At 39.5% G+C, this 12,379-nt stretch overlaps 1 protein-coding gene across 8 annotated transcripts in view; it reads right to left on the minus strand.

Moving 5' to 3' along the window:
* WDR89 (WD repeat domain 89) overlaps positions 1-12,379 on the minus strand; it is a 38,407-nt gene that overhangs the window by 11,027 nt on the left and 15,001 nt on the right. The window contains exon 3 of one of the 8 annotated variants that reach the window (XR_003624398.2): positions 7,213-7,874. The exons of 6 other annotated variants lie outside the window; for them this stretch is intronic. The gene's annotated coding sequence lies outside the window, so the exon portion shown is untranslated. Of the gene's footprint in view, positions 1-7,212; positions 7,897-12,379 lie in introns of those variants that run through there. One more of the 8 variants, XR_003624397.2, reaches the window with a different exon arrangement.

Here is a 12,379-nt window from a genome sequence, read left to right on the forward strand (position 1 = left end):
AGCTGCAACTAGCTGTTGCTCTTATTCCTGAATTGGCCAAGTGTGAATATGAAATCTGAAGGACAGCCTAGGTAGCTTAAATCATTCCACGATGGAAGAGGAAGTAGCTTTCTTTCTCATTTAAACAAGATGAAAAAATGTATTAAACGAAAACACACATTTTATACCTATTTAGAAACTATTGATTACAAAAGGCACTGTACTAAAAGTCTTTGGCATATTACTTTGTAGGAAGTCAGAAATGAGCAGTATCCTTAGAAATATATTTCTACCTTTCAGGTATGAATAAATTTCATCATACTTGAAAGATCTGACAGCATAAGCAACAAACACTACTACATTTTCACTACTAAAGAATAAGAGTTGTATTTGAACTGTATGTTGGATAAAGGACTAGTTTTCTTTCGAAACGATTTATCAGACTTGGGTCAGAAAAACTAATTCCCCACAGCTGAAACTTAATACTGCCCACTGACCGCAAGGAACTAGCTCTGATGATTGCACAATGCAGAGATTCGGCTAATGTCCCCAATGCAGGGAGAAGCTAAATGGGAAAAGTCATTCAGGAATGGGCTCTAATAACTTCACAATCCACACTTATAATTTAACTACAATAATGTTAACATATCTATCAAACTGGGCTAGGATGATTGAGTCTCACAGAAAAGAAAAACTCATAACTGGAGTTCAAAAAATGCTAGGCGGTGTGCTAGAAACTTATTGATACGTCTAATTTTTTTACCCTAATCATTTAATCCTATCAGACAGGTATTATTATCACCATTTTACAGAGGAAATTGAAGTTCAGAGAAACTGAGTAACTTGCTAATGCTCTCATAGGTAATAACAGAGGGAGTTTGATTTGAAACCCAAATTGTAACTTTAAAACCTGTGAACCTGTGTTCATTTCAATTCTATGCTATTCCTCTTCCACTTAAGTACTAAAATATTATTGTCAACTTTAATTAAGGAATATGCCTATTAGGCTTTGAGAGGAAGAATTACATATTAATTCTACATATAAGCAGAGGAGAAAGAAAGGGAGCAGGATGGGGGCTTCCCTGGTGGCACAGTGGTTAAGAATCCGCCTGCCAATGCAGGGGACACAGGTTCGAGCCCTGGTCCAGGAAGATCCCACATGCCGCCGAGTAACTAAGCCCGTGAGCCACAACTACTGAGCCTGCGCTCTAGAGCCCGCGCGCCACAACTACTGGAGCCCACGTGCCTAGAGCCCATGCTCCGCAACAAGAGAAGCCACCACAAAGAGAAGCCCCATGCACCACAACGAAGAGTAGCCCCCACTCGCCACAACTAGAGAAAGCCCGCGCACAGCAACGAAGACCCAATGCAGCCAAAAATAAATAAATAAAATAAATAAATTTATTTAAAAAAAAAAAAAGGGAGCAGGATGATTGATAAAACACACAAACACAGAAAAAGGTTACAGTAAGCAGACATCACTTTTAATTTTTTTGTGTCCCATTTTTTATTATGGAATTTGTATGGAATAAAGAATAGTAAAAGAAACCCCTATGCAACCCATTATCCACCACGAACCATTACATTCCTCAAAAGTTATTATTAGCAGTGGAGGTGTCAAACATGTATCATATTTTATTTGAAGGGTGATTAAGAAACCGTAGAGGATATCTAGCATGATGGAACCCCTGCAACTCACCCCTCTTCCCCCTCCATGGGGCATCAACATTGTTTCAGTTGCCTGTAGCACCAGGGATGGATCCGGATTAACCTAATCATAGTAATGCCATCCTTTTTAACCAGTAATTGGTTCAGAAACCATACATTTTTGCCAGTCCACGCATGTATTCCCCTCCTAACTACAATTTGTTCACATGTAGAACGCTAATTCTAAAGGGTACCCAATCCGACTGATGGAAAGAACTTTAATTCCATGTGTATGAGATTCAACATTTTCTGACTATTTAAGTCAATTTGCAGTGGAGTTTTTGTTAATGCAGCCAGAACCAGCCTAACTAATTAGAGATAATCAAATAAAGTCTTGGGTGTTATCACCAAGTACTGACTTAATGTAAGAGGCTCCTACAAATAAAGATTTAGGGAACATACTTTAAAAAGTCAAATTTCATTCATATTAAAGATGGGGACTTTGATCTTTTGTTCCCTTTAGAACATTCTATCCTCTCCCCTTTCCCACCTATTCCAAAAAATAGGATACACAAAGGAATTGTCAGAAGACTATAAAAAAACCTATGCTCAGTAATACTGGTAGGATCCCTGATTCTAAAGACATCAACAAAACAAAAAAACAAACAAACCTCTGAAATGATACAATATTTTAAAACTTAATATAAAACTCTATCTGGTAAGTTTCTGTGTATTTTACAAATTTATCTATATTTTTGAATTTCTAAAATAGTCCCATGGCTCAAAATTCAAAAGGTTCCAAAACTAATGTCTTAGAACATTTCTGTCCTCAAGCCCCTTTCTTCTCCCAGCAGGCGTCAAATGTTACCAGTTTCTTATGAATATTTTCAGAGATTGTCAATTTGGAAATAATGCAGTGAAGTAATTTTCAGCTTGTCAATAATCTGTCAGTGTGGTACAATAAAAAAGCAATACGTTTAAGAATAAAACATACTAATTTCAAGCCCTTGTTCTACCACAAACTAGCAAAGTCATCGTTGTACAAATTAACCTAACCTCTGTAAGCCTCAGTTTCTTCATCTTTAAAATGGGGATAGAAATGGACATACTTGATATTGAGCGCCTTTTATAGCCAAGTACAGTGCTAAATGCTGGAGATTCAGATGAGAAACATACTTGCTGTCTTCAAGAAGTTAGGAGAAAGACCAGTAAACAATTACACTATAGGGTGATGGTACAAGGACAGAGATAATCACAGGATGACACCGGAACACAAAGCAGAAGGATGTAGTGGGCATAATTCTTGGCATAAAGAAAATAAGCAAATATTGATTTCCTTTCTTTCTAATAACTTCATTTGATTTGCCTTATTTCATTTCACATTCACATTTTAAAAAATACCATTCCACAGCTTTTAAAAAATGAAAGCATTCTGTTACTTTTATATTAAAACTATTTTTAAAAAATGAACCAATATGCAAAATTTCATGAACATGAATATCAAACCAGCAACTCTCAATTCTGAATAAACCACTGACATATCAAATTGTGTGGGTGCTTTTTAAGATTTCATTTTTCATTTTTTAATGAAAAATACATTTCTAAAGAGCAAATGAACTTCAGTATGTTTTAGAAGATGATATAGTTTCACTGAGGTGAAACAAGTTCTCAGTGAACTTCTCCAAAATTCTTATCTTTTAGTTAGGTACCGATCAGAAAGGCTTAAGATCTACCCTATTAAAAATACCCTTGACACAGGAGCCAAGATCTCCCACTGGTCACTCTAGACCAGTTTGAGCAAAAAAGCAACCAAACAATAAACACCCATGAATCCATACTGATAAAAATAAATGACTGAGTAAGTAAATAAATGAGCGAGAAGGGACATATCTTCCTTACAGAAAAATTCCAACGAATATAAGCAGAAACAACCTCCTCCAGGAGGTGGAGCTCAGTTCTCCTCTTCTGGAGCATAGGCTGGACTTAATTACTTGCTTCCAAAGAACAGAGTATTGAAAGAGTAAAAGATAGTAAATTCAACTAGAGAAAATCAGAAGACACCACCTTAACCAACTGATCAAGGTCAGCATCTTTGGTGGTAAGTCATGTTGATGTCACTTGCCCTCTGATGTGATGTGATGAGAAAGATAGTTTACTTCTGTGGCATTCGTCTCAAAAATTCATAACCCCAGCCTAATCCTGAGAAAACGTCAAACAAACTCAATTGAGGGACAATCTACAAATACCTGGCTAGTACTCTTCAAGTTTCAAAGTCATGTTAGCAGAGCATTTGGAAGCAGTAGCTGCTAATGTCTAATGTCATGTGCTAGTGGCAAGGTCAGTGGCACATGGGAAAAATCGAATGGTAGCTACAAAAGTTCTATACTGGACATTAAAGAACAGTCCCTCATATGCACTACCAACATGTCCTAGAGAAATCAAGACCTTGGGATAAAAAGCATGCATTGGTTTAACGTCAGCAGAACATTTCTAAGAAAACTTTTCTATCAAAAATTTAGAGAAATTTGTGTGTATATTTTAAACTGACACATAATTGGCCTTAAAATAATCAATCAAAGAACCATTTGTTTTAAACTGGGCAGAAGTGCTGCATATTTAGTGGAAGGTATGCTAAACTGACATCTGCTACAATTTCAATGTAATTTTAAATATCATATTCATTAATGACTGAGACAATGTCTTTGTAAATTAATCCTGGTTAGCGAGCCTGAATGTGCTACTCTTGTTCACACGAATGTTCAAGATACTGGTTGCAGCAACATATGGCACTTCATGCATTAAAATACCCTAAAATTCTTAGGGAGAGCACGGTTTTTAAAGTGCAGGAATTTGTTACCACGGAAAAGAGGGAGGGGGTGGGAAGGAATGACACACACACACACTCTCTCATGCAGTATGAGATTATCCTTCAGGTTCCAGATGTAACATTCAAAGTATCTTTTAAAAAACAAAGACATTTTTCTCAATAGCATCTTGAGATATCCAGTTTCTCAAGTAAATCTCTCACCCCAAAGTCACCCTTTATAGTAAGTCTATGAATACCCAGCTTCTTTCAACAAGAACAATGAACTGTCTTTGCCTTTCCAAAACAACCAGCTGGTTAACCAAACAGAGAAGAAACCAAACTTCTTCAGTCACCAGATGTCTTAATTTGGAACAGATAGTAGCAATGTGGAATAATCCAATTCTTGAATTGGTACTCTATGTTTACTACTTCTTTTTCTAATTCTCAATAGATGCTTTTAAAAATTAAGCAAATGCTCTCTGTAATAACTGCAAAAAAAAGGAAGGGGGAGGGGGAATTAAAAGAGTAATGACCTATAATAGAATGATGTTAACATTATCAAAGAACAATCCACTTGAATATTATGTTATAGTTAGAAACTGATAAGCAATATCATTAAATCCCTGGGACTTCCCTGGTGGTCCAGTGGCTAAGACTCCATGCTCCCAATGCAGGGGGCCCAGGTTTGATCCCCGGTCAGGGAACTAGATCCCACATGCAGCAACTAAAGATCTCGCATACCACAACTAACACCTGGCACAGCCAAATAAATAAATATTTTTTAAAATCATTAAATCCCTATTCAATAATTCAGAAACGATTCTCGAATGGCTAACATGACAGGCCTAAAACACACTGGATTTAGCAAAGTCCCTGCTCTCAACAAAGAGCAGCGGGGATACAGACAGATATATAGACAAATAACTAATTATAATAATGAAAATAGTGATAAGTATTATAAAAAATAATATTGGGTAAGGCAAGAAATGGGGCAGGAATAGCCTTTTAGATTTGGTCATTAAAGGCAAGCCTCTCTCATGAGGTGAGATTTGAGCCGAGACCAGAATAAAGTGAGGGAGCAAAGTATTGGACCGTGTGAACCAAGAGAAAAATAATGAAACGAAAATAAAAACAAAAATAAACAAATGGGAGCTAATTAAACTTAAAAGCTTTTGCACAGCAAAAGAAACCATAAACAAAACAAAAATTCAACCCTTGGAATGGGAGAAAATATTTGCAAACGAAGCAACCGACAAGGGATTAATCTCAAAAATATATAAATGGCTCATGCAGTTCAATGTCAAAAAAACATACAACCCAATCCAAAAATGGGCAGAAGATAATTTTCTCTCCTGGGCAGAGAAAAATAGCAAGTGGGCCAGTGCAGCTAACACTGAGTCAGAGAAAGAAAGTGGTGTAGGAAATAAGGCTGAAGAGGTAGCTGCAGTCAGATAAGAGCTTTGCAGGCCACGGTAAGGACTTCAGATTTTATTCTCAAGTGAGAAAGCAAGCCACTGCAGGTTGACAGCAGGTGAGAAACGTCTGTGAAGAGATTCCTCCAGCTGCTGACTGGAGAACAGACCTAGGGCAAGAATGAAAGTAGTAAAGAGGCTTGTGCACAATTTGGGGCAAGAGATACGAAAGTAGGGAGAAGTGGCTGGATTCGGGCCACAATTATGAAAGAGGAAGAAACAGCATTTTCTCGTTAGACTTCAAGAGGGGTACGAGAAGAAGTGTCAAAGATGATTCTTAGGTTTCTGGCCTCAGCCACAAAGTGAACAGACCACTGGCATGTTACTTTTAGGATAATTACAAGCTTTCAGGATAATTACAAGATGATTAATTAGATAATTAGACAATTATCCAATTGTTTAAATAGTCTTTATAAACTGTGGTATATTATTATACACAGCAAAAAACAAAACAAAAACCCACACACCACTGGTACATGCAACAAGGTGGATAAATCTCAGAATTGTTTAGTGACAGAAGCCCGACACAAAAGGTTGCTACAGGATTTCACGTATACAAAGTTTAAGAACAGGTAAAACAAATCTACAATGGTGGCAATCGGAATACTGGTTATCTTTTGGGGGAATCCGGACTGGGGAAAAAAGCAAGAGAACTCTGTGAGTCATGATTATGCACATATGTATACACTTGAAAAAAAAAAAACAAATCATCACGGAGGAGAATGACCCTCTGCCTCCATCACGATTCTCACACTGAGTAAAAAGCATCAACAGTCTACTGCTGGAGGAGAAACAGCATGGTGAGAAATCCCCTATCTGGCACATGCCAGCAGTGCCTGCTAAAAGTTGCGAGTGGAGAAGGACAATGAGGAAAGCCCTCCAGCATCCCAGGCCCAACACGCAGTGGCTTATTAACATCAGACAAAGGAGAGGTCTGAACAAGCACTATTAATTCACTCAAAATTAACATAGACCTAAATGTGAGGGCAAGAACTACAAAACTTCTAGGAAAGAAACAGAGAAGTTATGACCCTGGGTTAGGTGAAGATTTCTCAGAATCCAAAAGCACAAACCAACAAAGAAAAACTTGAATTAAAATTTTAAACTTCTCTGCTTTTTGAAAATCAGTTAGGAAAATAAAATGTCAATCTCTGGGACTTCCCTGGCAGTCCAGTGGTTAAGACTCTGTGCTTCCAATGCAGAGGGCACGGGTTCAATTCCTGGTCGGGGAACTAAGATCCCACATGCCGCTGCAGTGCAGCCAAAAAAAAAAAAAGTCAATCTAAAAGAAAAGAGGTGAAGCTTAAGTTACCAGAAATCAAGTTTATTTGGGAACAGCAGAGGAATTGCAATTCGTGACAGCCAAGCTGCAACGAGTTACAGGCAAGTCTGTTGAAGGTTTAGGATGGGTTGCTTTTATGGGCAAGCAGTGCAAAAAAGGAGAGTCCAGTTGGGAGCCATGCAGCAAGTCACTGGTTTGAAGATGGGAAGAGATTCTTGGCGGATGCTCATTAGTCACAGGTTAAGTTTCGATAAATCTGTAAATGTGATAATTCTCTAAATCGGGTATTCATGGGAAATCAGTCTCTCAGTCTTTAAGTTTTGTTTTTCTGAGGGCACATGAATGGGTCTACATTTCATATCCTTTGGTTCCATTTTAGATTAAAATCCTTTCACTCTTCCCTCGCTTGAGCAAGATCTTTCACAGACAGTATCGCTGATCAACCTTATTGCATGGGTGTTTGTTTAGTCAGAGATGTTGTTAGATGTTGGGCTGTGTGTCCCTTGGAGCTGCAGAGGACCATTCTAAGATGTTTTGTTCCACCGAAGAGGGAAATGGCAAGTGGATTTTTGGCTTCATTTGAACAACATGGGGCATCTCAGTCATACTCCTCTAAGGTGGTCAGGTTGGTTTCCACAGTCAATTGAGCCTCATGATAAGCCTCAGGAACTTTATTCTGTACATACATCTGAGAGAAAGACATTTGCCTACTGAAATAAGACAGTAGAAATTTCATTAGGAGGATGACACCCAGGGTCAGAAGTCCAGTTATGGTTACTGAGTGGAACAAACTTCTCAACCAGTTTCCCCAGCTACCTATATTTAATAGGTTGAGAATGTCCCAAGTCCTGGAGCTTGGCCTATTTCAGTTAACAGATTGATACTGTCCACCATTTTTATTTCTTGTATTATTTTTCCCCATTTGTTAACATAAAAACAGCCTTCTTCCCCAAGCAGGACACAGGTTCCTCCCTAGTGTGCAGTGAGGAGGTGTAGTGCTCTGTGGTTTTGTAAGACGACTTCTGCTAGGCTGTCTGTTTGGGTTTGTTGATTTTCAAAGGCTCTAAGAGAAGCATTAAGGGTAGCTGCCATGACTATGGAGAGGCTTCAAATTGCTTTTTCAAGTCCGTTACTCCAACCCACGGGGAAAAAGACTCAGGCAAAGGCACGCCCAAACCCCTTTCTATCTACTATGGGGTTATTTGTGGGCATCCATCCAAAATTATATCCATCCCAGCTTTGACGCGCTCTTATAAGTTGTTAGGAGAAAGAACCCAGACTGGGTACATAGGCAGTGGAAGGGCAACAACTCCACAACGTCCCTTCCATTTAAGGAGGAGTGTTTCTGCACAGAAAGAAATAACCAGTGTTTTCTAAAGACAGGGTGTAAGTGGGCCCCCTTTTTTTTCCTGATATAAAAGAAGAGCTCTCAGGATCAAAAACATGGTCGTTTACACATAGCACATGACAGCATGGTGGGAATGGCTATAAGAACATTTTAAATTTCTATACATTTGGAGTAATAGGTGAGTTTGATTATTGCGGGTGAGTTTCTCATGGAGGTCTGGGGAATCTCCAGGGAGAAGGTAAGTTGAATTAAGTTCCCACCATTCACCAGATTTTTGGTCAATTCCCCATTAAGTACCATTGAAAGGAAGCACATCTGCTTCCCATTCCCTGGTACCATTATAATTTTCATTATCCCACCACAGAGATACATTAATGGAGGAGACATTTAGTCTTCTTGATTCCAGCAGGGAGTGAATTCATGATCATCTGAATCATATAGAATTGTATAGTTACAAGTGTTTAGTGGGAGGGAGGTCAGAGTTTTGCCAGTACCATAAATGTTTTCGAAACACAAAGAAAGATTTTGGGTAAGAGTCCAGATTGATTAAGGGGTATTCCTTTATGGGCAGGGGGCACCCAATGGAATGCTGTAATGTCTGGTGCCAATTTGCTGCAAGGAAGAACATGCACCTCTTCAAAGTTACCAAAGGAAAAGCCTACATCTCTGCCAGACAGATTTCGCCATCCTTCTAAGGCTAATGGCCAGGTTACCAGTTCAGGTTCATCATGAATGTTATTAGCTCTGGCAGAAATCAAACAATCAGTAAGGCTGGCAGAGTCAGGGAGTTTTGGTAAGGTGCGCCAAGGGATGCGCTAAAGCTAAAGAGAGCAGCAAGAAAGCCAAAGAAAGGGCAATTAGAACTTTAGGCAGCATGACAGAGGCCTGGTCTGGATATCTTGGGAAAGCTGTCTACTTCTGATGTCATCTGCTTCAGTAGAAAATTTTAGCTTTGAATCACCAGTTAGGTTGCAGATCCACTCAAGTTTGGGGGCCTTTTTATAGAAGAGACGCATGAATCCAGGAGTCCATCCCTTGGAGCTTAGCGACACAGGGGTTAGTCAGCAACAGCTGGTAGGGGCCCTTGCAACAAGGTTGGAGGGAAACTTTATGGATATGCCTTCTACAACAGACGAAGTCACCAGGCTGCAAAGTGTGGTGTTTGACATCTTTGTCTCCTGGGAGCATGCTGTGGAAAGATTATTCCTCCAAAGCATTATTATTGTCAATGGATTTAATTAGACCTTTGCAAAACTGAAATATATCCCCTTTTATTATTTGTAGGTCAAAGGAAGCAGGGACTAAATGCATTGGCTGTCCTATAATTATTTCAAAGGGTGAGAGCTTATGAATCCTGAATGGAACGGGTCCAAGATTTAGAAGAACCAGCAGAAATATTTTTGGTTGAGGTATTTGGAGATTTTTAACTAATTCAGCCAATGGTTCTTGATAATTCCATTTGTATGTTCAACCAGTCCTGAAGAGTGAGGATGATAAGCAAAATGAAAATGTTGTAGAACTGGCCAGATGGCACAGATTTGTGAAAGTACTTGTCCAGTAAAGTGGGTTCTCCAGTCACTATGGAGTTCCAGGGAGGTTCCTCAAATGGAAGTAATCTTTTCTAAAAGGACTTTAGCTACAGAAGAGGCAGCTGCCTTTTTACATGGAAATGCTTCAGTCCATGTGAAAACATGCACACCATTACTAGCCTAATATATTTATATCCATGAGACAGGAACAATTGTATGAAATCCATCTGCCGGACCTCAAATGGTCTATTGGGTAAATCAAAATGTCCCCAGGCAGTGTAGATAGTCTTCTCTGGGTTGAATTTAGGACAAGATATGTGTTTTTTGTGGCCTTGCCGACGTTTCTCCACCAATATTGATTCATAAATGTTACCATTTTCTCACTGGACCAATGGTTTAAGTCATATATGGTAGTTAAAAAGGGAAATTTTAGATTTTTTTTTGGCAGGACCAATTTATTACTGGGTCCAAACCAGAGTCCCTTTACTTCACGGTACCAACAGCCTTTGACTTTCCAATTCTGTTTTTCTCTTTCAGAGGCCAACTGTTGTACTTCCCTGGCTAGTTCCCTTAGGTCCTCGCCAGGGGGAGTAGCCTTCTGGACCATGACAGAGGTTTGGTTTATAGATCTCAGAAGGGTGGCATTTTTTGCAGGAATACTGGTGAGGTGGTTTCCTTTGGCTTCCAGAAAATCAGACTTGGAATGCCCAGGGACTTTAATGATAGCTACAGCTGCTGGCAGCAGTACGGCATCCAACAAATTTTGGACATAAGGGCCATTCTTAATTTTAACTCCACTAGAAGTAAGGAAACCCCACTGTTTCCATAACATTCCAAAGTCATGGGCTATCCCAAAGGCATGTCAACTATCTGTACAGACATTTGCCATCTTGCCTTTGGCTAAAACATATGTTTGAATGAGAGCATGTAACTCCGCTTGTTGGGCTGAAGTGGTCGAAGGCAAGGGTACAGCCTCAATGACCTTGCATACCTGGCACAGAATTTGCCATTCTCACTTTTTAGGCAAGAACCATCAATTAACCAGATCAGCATTCACCAAGGGGGTTTCCTGTAAGTCATCATGAGGGGTCAAGAGGTGATCCATCAAAGTCAAACAGACATGGGGAATTTCATCAGTGCAAGATGGAAGAGGGATAGCAGGGTTGAGACTGTTATAATGAATAAGGGTCATATGAGGGGAGGTTAGTAAGAGGATTTCATAGGTGGTAAGACGTCTCGCTGAAAGGTGTTGAGTGTGGTGCAAAATTTAAGAAAGGCTCAACAGGCTAAGGTACAAAGATGATCAAGGAGGATCCTATAACAATCTCTTCAGTAGCCTTTACTAAAAGAGTGGAAGCAGGCATAGCTCTAAGGGGTGGGGGTGGAGTATTCTCAGGCCACTGGATCTCACTGTTGGCTGTAGAAACCTAAAGGTCGGTGAAAGCCCCCATGTTTTTGGGTAAGTAATCCGAGGGCATTCCCTTCCTTCTCATATACAAAAAGGAAAAAGGGTAGCTGATAATTTAGGTGTCCAAAGGCAGGTGGATTTATTAGGCTTTCCTTCAAGATCTTAAAGGCCAAGCTATCTTGATCATCCAAACAATGGGGTCAGGTTGGTGTTCTTTAGTAAGGCATATAGGGGCTGAACCACTAAGGAGAAATTTGGGAGCCAATTATGACAATGACCAGCTAGCCCAAGAAAGCCTCCAGAGAATTTTATGTCATTTAAATCAGCCTTTCAAACTTGTGAGAAGTAAGAAGACCTCAGTAAAGCCTTGAGGCATGACTGTCCAGATGTACTGTTGTCCTTCTCAGGTAAAGGCAAAGAGACACTGACTACCCCTTTCAACAGGGATACTAAAAGCCCACTGTATAAGTTGACTAGAATGTAAAAGTTGCTTCCAGTATGGATGGATACCAACAGCATGTGGGGATTAGAAAAGACAGGACGGCAAAGAATTACAATGTTATTTATTGCCCTACAGTCTTGGACAAATCTCCATCCTCATCCTGTTTTTTTAACAGGCAAAATAAGGGTATTACAAGGACTAGCACAAAGGATAATAGGTCCTTGGGCCTTATGGTCCTCTATAATGGGCCTTATGCCCTGTAAACCTTCCTTATTCACAGAATATTTGTTTATTCTTAGGAGAGGTTTTGTGCAGTCAATCTGGATCATAATGGGAGGGGCACCATGAATTGTGCCTTTTTCTGTTAAGAATTTTGTCCAAAGATTAGGGAATACCAGGTTTAATTGGGCAGATGAGTACGAAGTTTGGACTGCCTTGGTTTGTAGAGTGCAAATAATGGCAAAAG

The sequence above is a fragment of the Balaenoptera acutorostrata genome, chromosome 3 (genome assembly GCF_949987535.1).
Source record: "Balaenoptera acutorostrata chromosome 3, mBalAcu1.1, whole genome shotgun sequence".
Classification (NCBI taxonomy): domain Eukaryota; kingdom Metazoa; phylum Chordata; class Mammalia; order Artiodactyla; family Balaenopteridae; genus Balaenoptera; species Balaenoptera acutorostrata.